Source organism: Vanessa cardui, chromosome Z, assembly GCF_905220365.1.
Source record: "Vanessa cardui chromosome Z, ilVanCard2.1, whole genome shotgun sequence".
Lineage (NCBI taxonomy): Eukaryota > Metazoa > Arthropoda > Insecta > Lepidoptera > Nymphalidae > Vanessa > Vanessa cardui.
In genome coordinates, this window is record NC_061154.1 from 14,603,401 (window position 1) to 14,624,887 (window position 21,487).

The window sequence follows — 21,487 nt, forward strand, 5'->3', positions numbered from 1 at the left end:
TAAATTATTACGCCTCGAATAATATGCAAATACAGAAAAGATATAAACGATAATATTGTTAATTACTTTAGTCTTTCGTTTCATTGTATTGTTACGCTGATAACGTAACAGTATAGTCTGTCTACGACATAACACTTACATCTCAGATGTAAAGTGACGGTAGTTTAAATCCGAGGAAGCGTATTCTATTTCTGAAATGATAAACTGGTGTTGACTTTTCATCTCGTCCTAAGCGGTAAAGAAAAATAACCCGAGGAAAGCCCTTTGTGGAATCAATTCCTAGACATGAAAGCTGATATGAAATAAACGTACGCCGTGGAATAACATTTTCAGTGGTAAAGTGTTATTATGCTCAGTGGTAAAGCGATGTAATGCTCAGTGGTAAAATTAATCGCGTCTCAATTTGGAAATTAATTGAAATTCGCTGAATTTTGAAATTTTGCTTAACCCATTTTTTTAGTGTTTCTGTTCAAAAATAAACACGTTACTACAAACACCAAAAGAATACGTAAATCAAAAAGGTGGTATAACATTTCGGAATTCACAACGTAAATCAGGTTCATAAGTCATTTTGTATTTCACGGGATACGAATATGACATGAAACGTCACGTGAAATTCTAGCAGAATGTGTAGTCATGTTCAACTCGCAATTTTGTCGCATAGACGAATAAACTCTCTGAGGAAGAGCAAGAGATAGTTTGAACTGTCTCCGAGCAGTTACAGCACGAACTCCCGTCAATATCTTAATTAAAGTTTTCAATTGGTTATCGAAGTAAAACAAAATGAAACGTGTCATATATTTTTTTTTTAATATAAAAATCAGTTTATTTCATCCGATTAGCTCAGTGCTTATTTTTTTTTATTTTCAACAGTGTAGCCATTCGGTTAATTATTCATGAAACAAATTTCAAATTTCAGTTTTTTTCTATGTTGGTTACATAGAAAAAAAACTGAAATTTGAAAGTTTTCGTTATCTGCATTCATGGATAAAAAGGTTTAATTAATTTTAAAAAGAAATTGTCAGTTAGAACACCAGAATGAAAATCTTTTCATTCCATATTTAACCTCCTATAGGTTGACATTTCATCCTTTGCTAGATGCATTCACATAAGCTGTGTGCTATATAAACAAGCAGTCAATTGTAATCCCCATCGTATCTTGTGATTTGTTACGAGTATTTCTTCTATGCGATAATTACTTTAAAGTATTAAGAACTGTCTACTGTTTTCTTACGCTTCAAGTCCTATGGGACCAAGTTGAGTTGAAAATAAAACAATTATAAAATTTAAGCCAATGTTAATAATAGAGTTACGTTGACAATAAGCCGCATTGGGAATACGAACACGGCCTTAACTCTCGTAAGAAATTGAAGGGAGGGCATAACTTTATGTGCAAGGTCCTGTGACTTAGAAGTTGAATATAAAAAGTATGTTAAATACCAATCGATTGGTTCTCTAATTACAATTATTTATAAACGCAATAAATGGAGTACAAGTACACTTTACAAAAGAATGATCACCATTAAGTTCCTAAAAAATATGAAACAATAATAGTCACTGTATAAATTCAGACGGCGTGGAATGGTGGCAAGAATGCTAGCAGCATTTCCCCGTTGAATCGCAATTCTGATCCTCTAGGCAAGAAAGGCCTAGTCTAGCTTCCACTGGTTGATAAGGTGACGTAATATATGTATAATTCATATGATATACGTTCATATCACTTAACATTGTCATTCTAATATTTTATATATTTTTTGCGTTATGTTGTGTTCGATACGTCAATCGTATCGATGTTTCGGTACAATAAAAGTGTTAATCGCTTTTATACTATTTGAACTACGTATTTAAAATGAGCAATACCCTTGCAAATATCTATGTATAAAAATGTTAACAAAATTCCTTTAAAATTTCAATGACCTTTTTCAATGTATTCCGCAATCGATACACAGCAAGTTGCACCTCTAACTTCATCTACATATTCGTTTGAATGTCAAAGGGAATTGGGCTGCCTGTTAAAATTTGCTTCAAATGTAAACAGTTAATTACGACACAATAATATCAGTTCATATATCATATATCACGACAAAGCGCTAACAACTCTTAATTAATGTAATACCGTTTCACGTTGTTATCAAAGTAAATTAATTTACTACTGGAATGTTAATTTAATTGATATATGAAATATATAATTATAAATTATTTTGTAGGTCTTTCGTTTATTTGGGTAACAGTTGTACAAAGCGGCTCCGTGGAGTTCAAGCTTGCTTCCATACAAAATTTTATCAAATTCGGTTCCGTAGTTTTACTGTGAAAGAGCAATATTGTCAGCGTCTATGTTATTTATGTACATATCGATTAGTGATATGATTTATTATTAGGAAAGCGCTTAAAGCCACCGAATTTTATATAACAATCGTGCCTTTTAGAAGGGTCTTTTTAAAGATCACTGCTCGATCTCATTTCTATACTGCTTTTTATGTATTTAAGGTCAAGACTCTCTAGTGAGCATAATACATACTCGTCTTAAACGACTGCCAGTGATTCTTGACAAATGTTTTTTTCATTCTGCTCATACTTCATTTCATTATTCTGATGAATGATTCTTTTAAAAGGTATCATGAATCTACTCAAATCGGATTTAAGACGGTCATCGCAGTGTGTTCAGTGGGTAAGAACCCGATCGTGGTTCGCTCGCCACAGAGGCTCGTGAAATAAAAAAGTTCGTCTGTATATCTCGGCAAGAAAATGTCATTAGTGTCAAAAAGTGTTCTTTGGTAAATGATAAACAAATATAAATTGAAATTTGATTTACAACGAATCAGAAATATATGCCCTAGACTGTTTATTTTATGACACAATAATCTATCGCTCTAAAAATATTTTTATGCAATTTTATTTATCGCACTTGAAGTTATATTTTGTTTTTAACTTTGAACTGGGTTTGTCCAAAATGATACGAAGAAACTTTAACAGTTTGCTTTATATCCTATTATATTTAAAAATTCATCCGTTTTCATGAACCAAAACATCCGGAGGAACGTGCATGGGTCGGATGCAATTTGATTACAAGTAGTGAAACAAGCTATAAACCTTCATCTAACGAGATTAATTTTACGAGTACTTGATATGTTTCTACCTTACATAGTATATATTTATACTAAAAAACCTTGACAAAAAGTAGAAGTATGGATTATCGCAGATCCCTCAAAAATCCGATTCATATGATAATTAGCGACGGAAATTTAGAGACGAGATAGTTCAAACCCGTCAATCTCAACCGATGATTGTGGGTTCAAACGCTTTTTTTTCTCTCTGGAAAAACACGATACGCGCTTCACCCACGTGGATGGAAGTGGAGGGGTTTGTGAGGTGCTCCCCGATACATCGGAATACGTACTAATAAACATGCGTTACTCTCAACGTCTTTTCGATGGCCGCCACGGGATTACTATCAGGTGCTATGCTATGACGCCCCGACGAGAGTTTTCAAACCCAGGCTAACACCATTAACTTTCTTAATTTGTGTTTATAATTCATTTCAAGCTCGGTGACGGAGGAAGACATCGTGAGAAAATCTACATGTGTCTAAATCTGCATCCACATGTGTATCCGGCACAATGCATTAGAGCAGCGTGGTGGAATATAATCCAATCCCTCTCGTCAAAGGGAGAGGAAGATTTAGCCGTTGTTAATGAGATTATAGTAATCAAAACACGTGCTATATGTATAACACATTCAAATGTTCATAAATATGTTTTGTTTCCTTCAATTATAAATTATTATTTTAATAACCATAATTAATGTTGTAAATCTGCCGGCCTTTATTTCATCACTCTTTGTACAATTACGTTTTATAATATGAGAATATAATTCATACGATCGTATTAAACACAATGTTTGTTATACGGCGATACGAGAATCGAATAAAACTAATTAATTTTATTATAATTAATGCATTTGTATCAATAATTGAATCTAGATTACCCTTTGTAACTGAACCAGCATAGTTTTATACGTATGCAATGACATTCAGACTATAGGTAAATTAATCGTGGAATTTTGCAGTCATTTTAATCCCTTAATACGGGCACGTATGTCTGATTGGATTTTATTCCTTTGTGGATATTCTCTTTCAGTAATTAGTCGATATTGATAATTAATAAACAAATAACATTTACACAGCTTTATTGCTTATGAAATTTTAATACTATATGACACTGTGTTAAGATATGGTTCTTGTTACAAAAGTCTCAGACTTTTAACAAATTGATTCTATATATGTTTTCTTTGATAGAATTGTGTTGTTATAGTTTACCTTTGTCAATAATACACCACTGAGGCAGTGTATGTAATAAAAGGCAACCCTGAGCCTTTTATTACACGGGCGCACTCGTAAGGTAAATACGTACTTACCTACGTAATTTTTTACTGACCATTTACGTTATTGTCCCTCATTTGTCGGACAAAAAAAATTTTAAGAGAACTATTATGAAATGAAAACGGAGTTCAATATGTTAATAGAAAGCGTTTGTATGAAATTCAGGTATTTTGTGGTAAGGCTTTGTGCAAGCCCGCCTGGGTAGGTACCACCCACTCATCAGATATACTACCGCTAAACAACAGTACGTTGTGTTCCGGTTTGAAGAGTGAGTGAGCCAGTGTAAGTACCGGCACAAGGGACATAGCATATTAATTCCCAAGGTTGGTGGCGCATTGACGATGTAAGGAATAGTTGATATTTCTTACAGTGTCATTGTCTATGGGTGATGGTGACTACTAACCATCAGGTTGCCCATATGCTCATCCTAGCTATTCCATAAAAAAAAAATCTTAAGTCAAATAAATGTCGGCCGTAGAAATTTATTAAGAGAAAAATCCTCTGTAGACGCAATCGGAAGTAATTCCACCTCGAACAACTTCAGACGAACAAACGTAAAATGGTCCGTTCATGAATAAATCTCGTCATAACTTAATCTCCGCTATTATAAAGTGCCTCGGATTCTATTGTTGGCTAAACAAACTTAGAGCTAATTGCATTCTTCTAAACGTCAGATCTTGTTTACCATAGTAAATGAAAACGCGAAAAGCAAAGGCAAATTCTCATAAGGATTGGAGAAGAAGCCTTATGATATACATTTGCCAGCATGACGTTCAGTACATGAAGACTTCTTCAGGATGTTATGCACCGAAAATTTAATAAAGTCACAAATAGTTATTCGTATGTAATCACTCAAACCAGAGATGGCCCAGTGGTTAGAACGCGTGCATCTTAACCGATGATTGCGGGTTCAAACCCAGGCAAGCACCGCTGATTCATGTGATTAATTTGTCTTTATAATTCATCTCGTGCTCAGCGGTGAAGGAAAACATCGTGAGGAAACCTGCATGTGACAAATTTCATAGAAATTCTGCCACATTTGTATTCCACCAACCCGCATTGGAACAGCGTGGTGGAATATGTTCCAAACCTTCTCCTTAAAGGGAGAGGAGGCCTTTAGCCCAGCAGTGGGAATTTACAGGCTGTTGTTGTTGTTGTTGTATGTAATCACTAAACAAGTCACCGGGCTTTCTATTCCAATAAACTATATCAATAAACAATTTTTATAAGAAGGTATTGCTGTAGATTATATTAAATTATCATGAAGATTTACGGTTTTGTTGCAGTTATTAATACGCGGACATCCTATGTAATGGTTGTTTATTGTTTAAAGCGAGACGTGTGCTCAATACCAAAATGGTATATGGCAATATGTACATTGATAGTTGAACTGTTAGATTTTACAAAGAAGATGACTTTTCGGGTGTGCGCTTCGCGATTGTTCAATCTCTGAAATGCATATTTGTCTTGATTGACACACGAGGGCGAAGTCGTGAGCAGAAATTAGTTTTTACATATATATAGGAGTTATTTCCATATTGCTCAGGACTTATTCGCTCAACGATTTTCCCAGTAAAGTGTTCCGTGTGAATCACAATTTTAAATTTGAAAAACATTAACAATACAACAGAGAAAACAAGTAAATATTAGTTTAACAATATTTTTGACATTTAAATGTGAAGCATAACATTTTTGTTTACGCAACCGATGCAGCCGGGAAAGGTTTTGAATAAAACGATTACAGATCGCTGTCAAACACGAATATCCGATAAATTAAAAGAGATATTTTGATCGCAGCGCCCTGACAAGTTGCAATATCAATTAAACAGACGAATTTTCTTTATTTAAAAATGCAATAAAGAAAAATTTGATCATCGAAAAATGAAGTATTATAAACAAAACATAGATGTTTATATTTAATGTGAATTGCTTATAGCTCTGCTGTTATACTCTACGATATTGCGAAAAGCGCCTTATCCCCAAATCTGTAATGAATATTAAAGATTCATTATTCAAGATCTCGACGAATAACACAAAGTTAATGTCAAATGTGTCTTATTCCTCCAGTGACGGAATAGTCTACGATTTTGTCACCAACGAGAATAAATAATAATAAATCATTTATGTATTTAGGAAAAAAAAAAACAATTTCGTACACTTGCAGTCTTTGCAAGATTTGACTTATACACATTGACACTTCCAATGAAAGAAATATCTGTAAAACGATGAACAATACGAAAATACTTTCTAAGAGCTTATGCAAATATTCAGGACGACTAATGAAGCAAATTCCTGACACGGGTTCTCGTGGATGCCAAGGTTAGCGAGCTTTAATGAAGAACATTTTTCTTTTAATATTTAAATTTCTAGCTGGCAAATACGCAAATTTATGACACTTCTGAAACATATTAATAACTTTATTTTGTATACCTAATTTACATAAAATATTTTTATCAGCACTAAATGATTTAATCATTTAACAGTGATATTACGTTGATAAATTAATGTTTAACAATGTACAAAACCCGGTTTAAGTATTGAAAGTATTTTAATAAAAGTGTACAGTCTCAGTGCGGGCGACATATTCGGCTTACGAATATTTATTATTTATATTCCTTATTTACGACAACAATTTATCTCTGATCACTGGCTCGCAATCTAATACGGACGGTCTTGTTTTTATAGGAACTAGTGTTTGCACAGTATTTCCTGTCAATAGCTACCAAATAATAAAGTGAAGCGTTTGATTAAGAGACAATAGGACTGAAAAGCTTTTACTTTGTCTATTTATATGTAGGCGTATAAAAATATCATATTTACTTAGTTTTATATTTTGAAATGTATGTTATCCTTTGTAATTGAAAGTAAACAACTTATGTTTTTTTTTAATGCTAAGGATATTATTATTATTGATAACTGTTATTAACATTTTTGTTTATTCTGAATATTTAACATAGACCGCTAATGATATGAGACATATAGGATCGGCCGAAAAAATAACTACTTTTCAGGGCCATAAACACATATATCAATGTTATCTATCTGGCGGGAAAAGATTTTCTTGTAAGATCTTAATGAGCTGAGGCCTCCTCTTCCTTACTTATATATTATTTCATCAGATACAAACATGTTCCTTACGACGTTTTTCCTTTAGCGCTAAGAACGAGATGATTTATAAGCATGATAACTTAATAATTCTCGACTCAATTTAATACCTTCTGGATCTAGTTGACGCATGTATACAGGCCATGAGTAGTTCTATATTAATCGTATAATACTTATGCATTCCATAATTACAGCATTATAATGTAACTGAGTTAATGTCGTCAGTTTATTAGGTTGTTATTATTACGGAAAAGGACGAAATTTATCAAAGACTTCTCAGGGACAGTTCGGATTTAGGACGTAGCTCTTGTGACATTCCCGTGCTTCGGAATCGAAAAGCTCATAAAGTTCCTGCGCCTGATCCCTCGCTTGCTTTTCGGGATTCCTGTCCCGTCGGATCACGAGAGTGTCTGGAGATAAGTATATAAGCCAGTGCACATTTCTGCACAAAAATATCATGTATTGTATATGTAACACTTGGCATTTTATTTTTAACTCAATGAAAACAAAGTTGATATCTTAAGTAGTTTTTTTCAATGGCCTATTATTTCATCACAAATTGATTTATTTTTACGATTCAAACAAATCGTTTATTTTTATATTAAATTTTGGATTACAATATGTGTGTGAATTATATGTTAGACATTACTAACATTAAGATCTTAATTATTATGTACAAATAAAAATAAAATAGTTACAGTATAAATCTTGACCGTATGGAATAGAAGCAAGAATGCTTGCAGTCGTACCCGTTGAATAATTCCAACTCAATAAAAAAAAATTATTAGTCTGTCACCAGTGGTCCCTTCAAAAAATCAGCCGGGGAACAAAAACAATTTACGTAAAACAAACGCTTAAAACTTCACATATTGCAATAAAGATATTCGTCGGAAGTAAGTGCATTATATATACGTAGAAATTAGTTTAATGGATGAGGCGTCAAAGTGAAGTGAATACTAATGTATCACTTTTCTTTGAACATTCTACTTCTTTCTTTAGAATGGAAAACCGTATATGTTTTCTTTTGCGTTTTGAACAACATTCGTAAGTTTCTATCGAGGGAAAAATTTATCCAATCTGACATTTCTTTGTATTAAATAGTTAAACTGTAAATCCATTAATATTTTTAATGTGTTTTAATTTTTAGTCATATTTAAATTAAATAACACCAAATAAATGTCTCCGTCGAAACGCAGATAGAACATAAAAAAATCTTGGAGTTTATTCCACCACGCTGGTTAGCTGGTAGGAACACAACTAGCAAAATTTCTAATAGGAAAATTTCCAATGTTTGCCTTCCTTTACAGATTTTGAAATGTATTTATTATAAATATTAATTAACGCTTTGATTCCACATCGTTCGGTTTCACATGCCTTTGCCCTGTACAGTGGATTATCTCACAGGTCGGTACGATAATTTGCATTACATAATAATGTCAGTAAAGCAGGTCTTCCTTCATTAAAATACAAAAATCATAGCGGGAACACAATGCTTTTTTTATTTAAAAAAGGTTGAATCTTAATTGCATACGTACTTGAATCTTGCTGAAATAATAACACTGTATGAATAAAGACTCGTTCGTGTAATGGTTATGATATTTATGGTTTAACGGTGGTGTTTTAACTATATTCTGACTTAAAATTATATAAACACTAGTTGCAACACTTAATTTTTCTTAATCACCATTAGAAAAGTATCATATTATTCGATATAAGATTTTATAGATGATAATAAAGCGTGGAGTTAATACCTGTTGACTTCCAAGGAGGATATATTAATTTAAATAATTGTATTAACTATGACTTTGTATTTTTTAAATGTTGAAAAAGAGTAACTTCTGAGTTTCTTGCCGGTTTTTCTTGGTAGAATCTACTTTCCGAACCGGTGGTAGCTTCAATTAAATGACGATTCAAAAGTGCTTGTAAAAGCCTACTTGAATAAAGTCTATTTTAATTTTGATTTTATGAAAATTCAGTGGTGCATGGCTGAATTTGCAATCATCGAATATGATGGCTATAAACTCTTCATATTCAGGACAGTCCTATATAAATCCGTTAATATATCAAAATATGTCCAAGTTTATTTTTATAGATGAAATATTTAATAACATTTCTTTTAAAACTATAAATTTATAAGTGGCTTTTACGCTACACTTAAGAAGAAAAGCATTCCAAACTGTACCGTATTCTAGGTCAACAGTATGTGAATTATTTTCAGACGCTCTTGAGATCACAGGAACTTCACTCTAACGCCCAATCTATTTTGGTTTAATTTAGTTTGCCTTGATTAAGCGGGATTTCGAAAGAGAATTATCCTTATTAAGGGCTGTTAAATTTAATTGAAAATGATTAGAGATATAATAAGCAATTAATTAGTAAATAATAAATCTATGTTTATATCGAATAAGTCAACCAGAATAACAAATGAAAGCGCTACGAAATTGATATCGGGACCTTTTATTCGTAAATATCAATCCGTAACAAATTATTGATAGCAGTTGCTATGCTACATCCGTAATAGCGTCACTGGTCGCAGTTCAATATTGGTAAACGCATTTCGTTGTAAAAAGTTGAAAGATATATTTAATATATTTTAATTCAACTCACAAATTAAGCTACATAATTAAGTAAAAGCCGAGGCAGGGCCAGATTTCGAGACATGGAGGTAATGGGGCAACAGAATGTCCCAAAAATATTTTTCATTTGAACGATGTCTTCCCGTAGAGTTTTTTAAATAATTTATAGCGTGCAAATCAAATGCTTCCATCTAATTTCATTTGATTTTAATTAAATTGAAATCACAATTTTGTAGGATAAATTATACCTGTGTTTACTCTAAACTCAAGTATAATTCTATATAGAGAGACGACCTCCGTGGTCGAGAGGTTTGTACACCGGTTTTCATGGGTACGCCACTCCGAGGTCCCGGGTTCGATTGCCGGCCGAGTCGATGTAGATTACCATTAGTTTTCTATGTCGTCTTGGGTATGGGTGTTTGTGGTACCATCATTACTTCTGATTTTCCATAACACAAGTGCTTTAGCTACTTACATTGGGATCAGATTATTGTATGTGATGTTGTCTCATATTTATTTATTATTTATATAAGTATAATTTCGTATAGATAGTAGGTAGAGATCTACACAAATCATCTAATACTAAAAATATTATTTTGAACTAATTCTATTCATGTATTGGTCCCTATCTGGAGATCTCAAATCCGGGAATATTAGTTTCCATGTTTTAACTTTGTGTTTACTACGCGAGGATTTTGAACCTTGCATTGAAGAGTGGTGATATAAGTACCAAACCTTCAAAAAGGGTTCTTAGCCTATTATTAAGATGTACACGAATTGCTCCTTAGTGTTACTTGGTAACAGGGTTTGGTTAAGCATAATATAGGTACTAGAAACTCGTAGAATCTACAGCATTGTTTAGAATTGTTGATGTAAAGTAAAGTAACAGCCTGGTAAATTTCCCACTGCTGGGGTAAGGCCTCCTCTCCCATTAAGGAGAGGGTTTGGAACATATTCCACCACGCTGTTCCAATGCGGGTTGTTGGAATGCACATGTCGCTGAATTTCAATGAAATTAGACACATGCAGGTTTCCTCACGGTGTTGTCCTTCACCGCCGAGCACGAGATAGTTGTGCTTGCCTGGGTTTGAACCCGAAATCATCAGTTAATCAATTGTTGATGGTTCTTTATGAAAAAGTAGAAAAAAATCAATGTTGGAGCATTTATTTATTCGTTCTTGTTTACAAATAATTAGTTATTATACTCACAAATCAATTAATACAACGTTATATTATATAAACCGGTTATTACATAAACCATATGTTATATGTGAGGTATCTTGTCACATGCTTAATGGAGTTCGGTCTCGCTCCTCGGTCTGTTTCCGTTTCCCGTTTTATGTAATGCATGCTTATTTAATAGTTAAATGCGTTTTCGTCTCGTTTTCGACATTTCGTTCGACTCTTTTTGACATTTCCTTGATATGCAATGCGGTGCTATTCGGTGCTTAATTAGATTTTGTTTCATAAAATTAAAACATACACGGTTTATATTCTTATATTTTATATTTGACGACCTCCATGGTCGAGTGGTATGTGCACCGTTTTTCATGGGTACGCCACTCCGAAGTCCCGGGTTCGATTCCCGGCCGAGTCAATGTGGATTATCATTAGTTTTCTATATTGTCCTGGGTCTGGGTGTTTGTGGTACCTTCGTTACTTTTGATTTTCCATAACACAAGTACTTTACTACTGGTACCAGAGTAATGTATATGACGTTGTCTTATATTTATATTTATTTATATTCTTATTATAGTAAAAATACTAGCTTTTCCGCAGCAACGTTCCTGTTCTAGCTTCCTCAAGAGTTGGGCTATAAAAAGCTTAAAAAGTTTTCTAAATTCGACTAATAACTCAAAGTCATCCGCCGACTGTAAGCAGGCTACTTCCAACCCTAGTGTGGACGTCGAGACAGAATATGATTTTCCCATCACATGACAAACGGTTCCTCTTAGTAGTGTCTACAGAGCGTAGAGGCGGAGAACTACAATTGGTGTGTATAAAAATGTATGTATATAAAAGCAGAAAATATGCTGGTGACTTTACGTTTGGTGAACGTTCACGTAGTTCTAGGGATTAGGGCGCTCAAGGAAACAAACTCGTCATAACGCAAGTACATATACAGCGATGAAATGTATTTGTAGTATAGATCTGTGGCATGAGGGGATCAGAGAGCGTTATGACGTTTGACGTCATCACACACGAGCCTCCTAAAACAGTTCAATATTGTGCTACAATTTCTCACCAAATATCAACGTATATAACGTCCTTTCATTTATGAAATCTGCTAAATATTATTTTACTTTTATTATGACAATTCAATTCTTCAACCTAAGCTTTTATTGATAAAACGCTGGTTTTTTAAAGGATTGATTTATGTATTGAAAAATATATTGCAATACAATGGCTATGGTTCGCGGCTTAACGAGTTCACTGAAACGGGTTAGATGATACCACTAGTTAGTTGCACAATAGTGAGGTACAAGTAGGTCACACCGTAATTTTAATAACAATACATTCTTAATAACACATTTTTATGTTGCTGTAGTTTTAAATAAAAGAAACATTTTTAATAGCGTCGTGTTTATGTAAAATATGTTTAATTCCTTTTAGAATTACGTGGTTATTCATACACGGAACACTTAGATTATTTAATTTGATAAAGTACGGATAACATTGAATATGTATATGTATAGTTTTTTGTTATTTTTGTTGAGAAATTATCAAAGGATAAACGAGTCTGTAATTTAGCAGGGTCAACGACCTTCAAAAAACACGTAAAGACATTGATCCTGCGCCTAAACCCTTTTCGGTCGTGAAGGCACATGAGGTGACTGTGACTACAGTGACCGAAATAGGTCAGGATGACATTATCAGCATATTTTCAGAATAATGTAATATTAATCCACAATATCGCGATTTTTAAGACATTTTCTGCATTGCACAAACACTCTATGGAACCGATACGGCGTAAGAATCTTGAAGAGAAGAGCGTAAACTTTCCTTAAATGCTGACAACAAACCTGCAAGTCCCCCAGTGTTGCAGATGTCTATGGGCGGTGGTAATCACTTTCTATCAGGTGAGCCACCTATCACAAAAAGAAAAACCTAAAAAAATATGTATATAAAATTGGTTTAGAGTTTCAGAAATTCATTCAAAGAGTATAAAATATTTGACTTAACTATTCGAGATACGACGTAACGTCTTCTTAATATTGGTCTTCTATTTAATTATAATTGTATTATAGAAAATAGATACTAAACGAACATGTTCTCAAATCAATGATATCTATAATAAAAATAAATTGCAAAATTATCTAATAGTCAAATTATCTCAAATTGCTACATTTTGATCTTAATCCAGGCCGGTCCAGACCAGAGTTTAGCACTTTAGCAGCTCTGGGTATAAAGTATAAAGCAATACTTAATTTTGTTCTTTTTCTGTTTGAAGGCTGAAAAGTCAGTCCTTAAAAGCAAAGGGGACGTGTCATCTTAGTCCTCAAAATGGGAGCCGCGTGACGATGTAAGAATGGCAACATTTATCACAGTGCTAATGTAGGCGTTGCCGACCTGTTACTCGATTTATATAGATGACGGCCTATTTTAAATAAAATTACAAATATATGGTAAATTTAATAATTTATTTTATAAACGCCTGTTTAGCATATATCCAGACATACTGACAATATTTTATAGCAAATTCTCCAATAAAGTTAAATCTGTTGTAAAAAAATATTGTAGATTAATAATAAACGCATAAATAATAATTGAAAAATAAAGTATATTTAATAAAAGGAGATATTTAAAGAGGGTAAAACGCACATTTAAACCAATATTTTAAACTAAAATGTTTTACAACGCGCTGCATAATCTCACCTCGTATCTAAATTTTCTATATTATATTAAAATAGCTCCACGAAGCTATATAAAAGCTATTTTCCAATATCGTTTTTTTTTTAATTTTCAATTTATATCGCTGTAGGTTGTACGTACGTGCAAATATCATTTATACGAGTTCTCGGGAACGCCTATCTATATTAAAATCTCACAGCGCAATATTATGTACATCGAAATAGATATGGTACGATGATACTCTTTGTACTTGTTAAAGAAAATATTTTCTTCGTAGACACTAAGTGATTTAAATTTTGAATTGTCGAAAAGATTGTAAATTAATAAATGGTTAAGGTTTATTAATTAGTGGTTGGTGGTAAGTACCACCCAATCATCAGATATTCCCAATTATTGTTGGTGGCGCATTGGTAATACAAGGAATGGTTAATATTGTTTGCCATTGTCTAAGGGCGGTGGTGACCACTTACCATCAGGTGGCCCATATCGTCCGTCAATCTAAACCAACCAAAAATTCATTTAAAACGCACAAAAATATATAATTTAAAGTACGAAAATATTGTTAGGATTTTATAATCCAAGTATTATAATAATCGCCATACATACCGTAACGCTTTCACGGGTAGAGCTTTTTGTTTTGCGTTTGCACAACCTATTCATCAGTTTTTTTTACAGAATTACTAATTCACAATATTATAACACTGTATTTATTTGTTCAGGTTTAAAAAATCTGTTTTTGACTAAAAACAACAGGAACATAACATCTTAGATTAATATTTCGTCACTTTAAAATTTCTTATAGTGTCCATTAGCAGAGCAGCTATTCATCAGCATATTTGTCAGTATCATTCCTTTTTATACAACGAGACGTAGACCTTTTAGATAAAGTAACAACGTACTCCTTGTACACAGAGAGGAAGATTTACCGACTACAATTTTAGTATTAGACAAGTTATTTTATCATTTGGTAATCGAACTTGAATAAATATAACAAAATGGTTGCTTAATCCGTTCAATCCGTTAATACCTTCGTTAAACCATTATATCACAATGAATACAAATCGAAATTGCTCATTAATACCGAACTTCCGATTCGTGCAAATAAAATATGTTACCAAATATTTTGCTTTACTTTATGAAGTCTTTACTCTATATAGTCGACGGATTTCAACATTAAAAACAATACAATTAATACCTTGCATGATTTGCATATTTTTGACGTGCTTAACTTGTGCTTATAATTAATTCATCTCGTGTTCAGCGACGAAGGGAGGCAATGTGAAAAAACTGAATAAAAATTCTGGCACTTACGTATTAACGCGCGCTGGATGGCGAATAAGCCTTTCCCTTAAAGAAAGGTTTAGGTTAGTTCGTCGTTTTTTTTTGTACCCCTTGCAAGGTGTACGTAAAATTTTACGTTTATCGGTTAATTAGGTGAAACATGGACAGGTAACAAACTAAATTTCTCATTTTAAAGGTTATATAGTATGGATTAAATTACTAGGATCTTAAGAAACTTTGACGACCTCCATGGTCGAGTGGTGTGTACACCGGTTTTCATGGTACACCACTCTGAGGTCCCGGGTTCGATTCCCGGCCGAATCGATGTAGATTATCATTATTAGTTTTCTATGTTGTCTTGGGTCTGGGTGTTTGTCGTACCGTCGTTACTTCTGATTTCCATAACACAAGTGCTTCAGCTACTTAAATTGGGATCAGATTTATAAAAATAAAAAATTTAAATCGTAATATTAAGATTATTAGATATTCTATAAAACGACAAATAAAATGATGAATCTTATGATTTAAATGTAACGCTCAGGGATCGTCTATTAAAGGAAAAGGGAGAGAGATGTTACATGTGTTTATGTTTTAGTTGAACTGAAAAATATTTTAAACCGAAAAGTGCGTGTTTACTTGACTCGCAGTCAATATGCGCTATACCAGAAAGCTTCGATACGCCTTACCCGATTCCGACGTTATTCAGTAGCTTACATATTCCGAAACATAGATTTCGATATCAATACTTTTGCTAAGTTCTTCAATAATAGATTGATCATTTGAAATACTCCAACGAATGAGGGTTTTCACAAATCGTCTAATGACATGACCTGAACCGAGCTATCTTAGATCGAGGAGTCTTCAGCAGAGAGTGGGGATGATTTGCACGTGGATGTGGTACCGATATACTTCTTTGTAAGGAGGTATGTTAGGGCGGATGTAAATTACAGAAGCAATATAACGATTCGAAAAGTAGTCCTAAAGTTTTCATTCTTAACGCATCGATCGATCGAGATTCTCTGCAATGTACAAAAATGGCGGCCGCAAGTGGCTTCATGAGATCGCTGTTGTTCTTCAATGAAGCAGTGTGCGATGATTTTATTCATTTTTAGAAATGTCTCGTCTATTTCGTGGTCTAAGGATAAGGTCACATACATCAGTAAAATCGTACGGATTTTACACGACTTACGACACATGCAATTATAAATAATTGAACCAAACCATCACTCGTTTAAGGGCATTGGTAAATTAGTCAGATAATAATGATCTTATAGGTAATTAATAAACTTTGTTGAAGCATGACGAGAAATAGAGTGTAGTAAACGTGAATATTAACTGAAGTAATAAAACCATGACTAATAAAAATTTGTGATTATGTAACTATCGTATATTTGTATGGATTGGATGAATTTCTACCATATTATCCACCTCAGTAGAGCAAGAGCAGACTCTAAAGAAGTTACAGTAGTTATTTTATTTCTTAATTTATTTATTTATTCGTTTAGCATGATACAAAATAGCAACAAATTATTATAGTACAGCATAAGTTTTATAAACTTTACCGTGTACCACAGTCACCGTATTTTATTTATATAAAGAAATATCAATAAAAAAAACAAGAAAGAGAACAAAAACAGGGTAGGCAAAGAAAATTATACAAAACAGATAAATTAGAAGCGACAAACACTCTCATCATCCAATCATTATGACGCAAGATGAAAACAATACGATCCGGTCGTCCCGCCTAGTGTATTGTACAGGCTGTTACAAACAATCCAAATTTACTTTATGATGGAAAGTTTTACAAAATGAATATAAGTAATTTTTAATTAGTTAATTAAAATTTAATAAGTGATTTTTAAGTTTACTTTTGATATTTTCTTTATTAAGTTTTCTTGTTAATGTTATAGGTAATTTATTTATTAATTCTGGAACCATATATTCTAATGTTCGTTTTCCGTATAAGTTATTATATTTAGGTATTTCTAGTTTCGTTTTTAAAGATCCACGAGTCCCAGTATAGTTATAGGTTGCAAATTTTTTTAAGGTTTTCATTAAAAAAATCTTCTTTTAGTAACGTATATTCCACTTTTTTGTGGATAGGCATGATTTTACAGTGATTAAAAAGGGTATGATAGTTTGTATCTTTGTGTTTTCTTTTAATATTATCTGGTACTATAGTTTTTAGTATACGCAACTGAAGTGAGTAAATTTTATCTAAGTGTGATTTGTATGTTCTTCCAAAGCTAGACAGTCCATATGAGATGACAGACTCCACCAATGAATTGGTAGAGGACCAATTGGTAGAGGATTGGATGAATTTCTACCGTATATGTATAACCTTAGTAGAGAAAGTACTTTATCAATATTTATATTTATAACTATAAATTCCATCACGTACACATTAAATGTTTTAACTTCGTTGAATAATACATAGGTAAGCTATCAAAAGGCGATGTATTGTTTCGAAATCAATTTTCAGAATTGAATGTCGGATATGTTAAGGTTGAAATACTGTTGAGGCATGATGGCTAAAGCCCCCGAGGCACGAACCTGCAGGATATATTTTGGTTATGTCCGAATGGAATTCCGAATGGTTATCTTTCGACTCTCAAATGTTAAGTAATTTTATTTTTATATTTCGTGTTAAGGTAAGTAAATCCTTTTTTTGTTTTGTATGTTACATGTTAAAATACATTGTGGGATTTATATAATATTGTTGATTAAAAATATTTTAATCGTATAATCAATAATTATTCATTTATTTCGTAAATAAATATTTTATAAATGACTATTTACATTTAGCTTAACCTACATTCTTGGTAATCGACTCATTTTTGGTATATTTATGCATACAAAAATATCATAATAAGCACTTGTAATAATATTTATAGCAGATATATATCAAAACAAATTATTAAATTAACAATATCACAATGTAGTATGTATGTGTAACCTTTATTTCATAAAGTAATAATTCAATTCTAAAAATCAAAATATATATTATTTAGATATATGTATATTATATATGACATGAAAGTATATATTATTATTATTATTATTAAAAAAGATGTTCGTTGTACTACTGTACTGTACTGTACTAGTACTCAGTCGGAACGAAGTTGTTTTCTCATATAATTTTATATTACGTATTCTTAGATTACAGCCAATAGTGTATGTATGTGTGTATATATATTTTTAACTTGTATTTGTAATCAAAACATCTTATAAGTCGGCACCGAAGGAAACATAAATGTATTGAATGAAAATTTACTTCATGTGCTGCTACCACAACATTTAGTACCCCAGTAGTGGAACAAATACAGGCTATTGTATAGCTAATACTCGGAAAAAGATTTAATATCTTACCAAACCAATTAGGAGGGGTGATTGGCCTTGTCTATTCTACTTTACAAAAAATATTTCAAAGGCGAAGTAAAAAAGTCGAATGTAACAAAATTAATATACTAAAGCTTTATATCCAAGAGTCTTTCTTCTTCCGAATTTAATTTAATAATTCGCAGAGGTATTTCTTTGTTTTATTAGAATTTTCTTTACGATGAAAGTTAAAGAAATAGAATTAATATAAAATGATCATAAAAATTTAGGTAAAAGTGCTAAGATTTCTAGGTATTCGGGTTAATTTAGCAATTAGTGACCCGAGGCTCTAAATTCGTTTGAAATATCGATTTATTGTGTTCATTCCTGAAATTACTATCTGGCAGTGATATCTTTTAAAATATTTTGCTAGATAAATGGTTGTATATATATTTCATGTAATTACGTATAAATATGTAATGAATCTCTCTGTCAAAAAAAACCTATCTGTAATAGCTATAATAACACTTACGATTTCTATGGGGCACATGAAACAAAATTTAAAGTTAAGACGAATAAATAAAACAATAATATGAGAACTCTCATCAAATATTTTGTAGTAATTACCACGTGCTATCAGCGTACTCCATTTAAAAATAATTATAACAGTTTATCGTTTTAATATATCTTAGTTGATAGTAAGTGATCTTTAGTTATACTGCAAACCGCGCTTGTAGAGCCTCTATTGGACGTTGTTTGAAAACTAAGGAAAGGCACAGCGCCATCTAGCGAAATAGTGTAGAATCTAGTGCTAGTAGTAGCTAGAGTACCGTGAACGCCATCCCATCTCGATCATCCATATAAATAGATGCAGTATTAGTTAATTTGTGGATAGCTTATGACTTCTTAAACGAAATGCTTTCTGAAAACGTGTATAAAACAATTGGGAAACGCGAATATAGACACTATTTATCATACTCGACAATGTTCACATAAAGACTTGATGCTTACCTTAACACTGAGCATTTGTAAGATAATTTTGTGTTCTGTGACAAAATGTGAAAACAAACATTCAAACATAGATTGTGTTTTCGTCAACATTCCGGCCGTTTAATCAAGATTCATTTATTACACTTAAGGTACTTATGAACAGTTTTAACTAACAATATAATTCGCTTATTCGACTCTACTAATATTTCTTAGAACATAACGAATTGCTTGGTAATCATATTTTGCTACAATATTTACTTACTACAGAAGTTTCTTAGTATGTCGAATGCGTGACCTAATTCGACCGAATTAAAACTACTTAACTTTTCGGTATGAACGGAACAGTAACGATAAACAAGATTTATTTTTAACCAAACATTACGGATCAGCTCATAACGTACAGACATCATTGCCATGGTAACGATCGAATTTTGAACGCAGTTTTAGAGTAATTGAATTTTTATAAAACCTTATAAAGTCGAATATTTTTTGAATACAAAATATTATACTTAACTAGTATTAAAAAATAAATATTTATAAAACTTTATAGATTAAGCCAAAAATATAACACAATAATATGGTATCGCATATAGCATTTTTTTAAGTTTAATTCATTCATGTGATTATACGTACGTTATTATGACCGAATTTCGATATTAACTTATACAGCAGCCATTTCAAAGACCAACCAGAAGTCAAATCATGAACAATGTTATAGTGAAGGCCTACGACTCTCTCTGAATCTATGATTACTATCTGGTTCTAATTGTCGAGGTCTGATGAAAGAGTAATCTTGTTCGACCCGAAAGAAATCAGGCGCTGACCAAAGTGTAAAGCGAATTGAATTACTTCTCAGCCGATGCAGAGATTTCCTCGATAGAAACTTATTTTACCCTTAACTGGAGCTTGAACTCAAAACTCGGCATCTGCAAGATTTATGAGTTAGCGGCTTGAACAAGGTAGATGTTATGTTAATATTGCATAATTTTCATAAATATTCAGAGACAAAATTTATTCAAATCTTAAATTATAATTACGGACTATACACATAATTATAAAGTTTGGAGTAGTTGGGTTAAATTGTAACGAGGTCATGTATTATATGCCTCGTTACAAGTTTAAATACAGTTGTAAATCTCCATAGCTTTAAGCTACTTGAATGCACGGAAAATTACATACCGTAAGTGGAAAAGAAGAAATGCTTAATTACTAAAATTGTACTTTTGGGAAATGATGTTTACTAACTTTACTTTAAATCTCATTTTTCAAAGGTACCTTTTTCGCGTTTAAGCCTCTCTTCTTTTACACTGATCTTCTGTATATTATCTATTATTGTGAGAAAGGCAGTGTAAATTATAAAGACTTTATTGTTTTATATGTCAATAAATTATTATAGGAATTATTTCAAATCCATATCTTCTTGAAAATTTTAGTTCCACAGAAAAACTTGAATCAAGACTACAGTAAATATTGAATACAATAATTATTAGATTATTAGAGCATCGCAGTTGCGTGTTAATGTGTGTCAATATCTATCTGGCTGTTGCCTTAGCTGTTCTTTTCAGACGACTATCATATTAGTGTATTCTTAATTCTTTGTAAAGAGTTTCATCTACTTAGACTGTCGTAGTTCGCTAGTTCTAAATATAAAGGAAGTAATCCTTTTATTCCATATTATATAATATCCTATTGCTATTCAATCTGAAAGAGAGGATTTCAATCTTTCTAATCTTATATTCCAGAATAATATTACATTTTCAATATTAAAATGATTCAATAACCCTTTTAACCAGATATACATATAAATAGCAATTGCAATAATGATATGTTGCAACGCCATCTAGTGGGGTTTTACAACAACCTGAATTATATTTTAAAACTTCTTCATGAATGAAAAATAAATACTTATATATAGTAATAACAAAAACTTCTAGTAACATTCATGTAAGACCAATCTCATAGTATTGTAATTGAATAAGAGCTTAAA

At 32.2% G+C, this 21,487-nt stretch overlaps 1 protein-coding gene across 17 annotated transcripts in view; it reads left to right on the forward strand.

Moving 5' to 3' along the window:
• LOC124543059 (coiled-coil domain-containing protein AGAP005037) overlaps nucleotides 1-21,487 on the forward strand; it is a 199,338-nt gene that overhangs the window by 63,121 nt on the left and 114,730 nt on the right. The window contains exon 1 of one of the 17 annotated variants that reach the window (XM_047121091.1): nucleotides 19,412-19,649. The exons of the other annotated variants lie outside the window; for them this stretch is intronic. The gene's annotated coding sequence lies outside the window, so the exon portion shown is untranslated. Of the gene's footprint in view, nucleotides 1-19,411; nucleotides 19,650-21,487 lie in introns of those variants that run through there. 17 annotated transcript variants of the gene reach the window in all.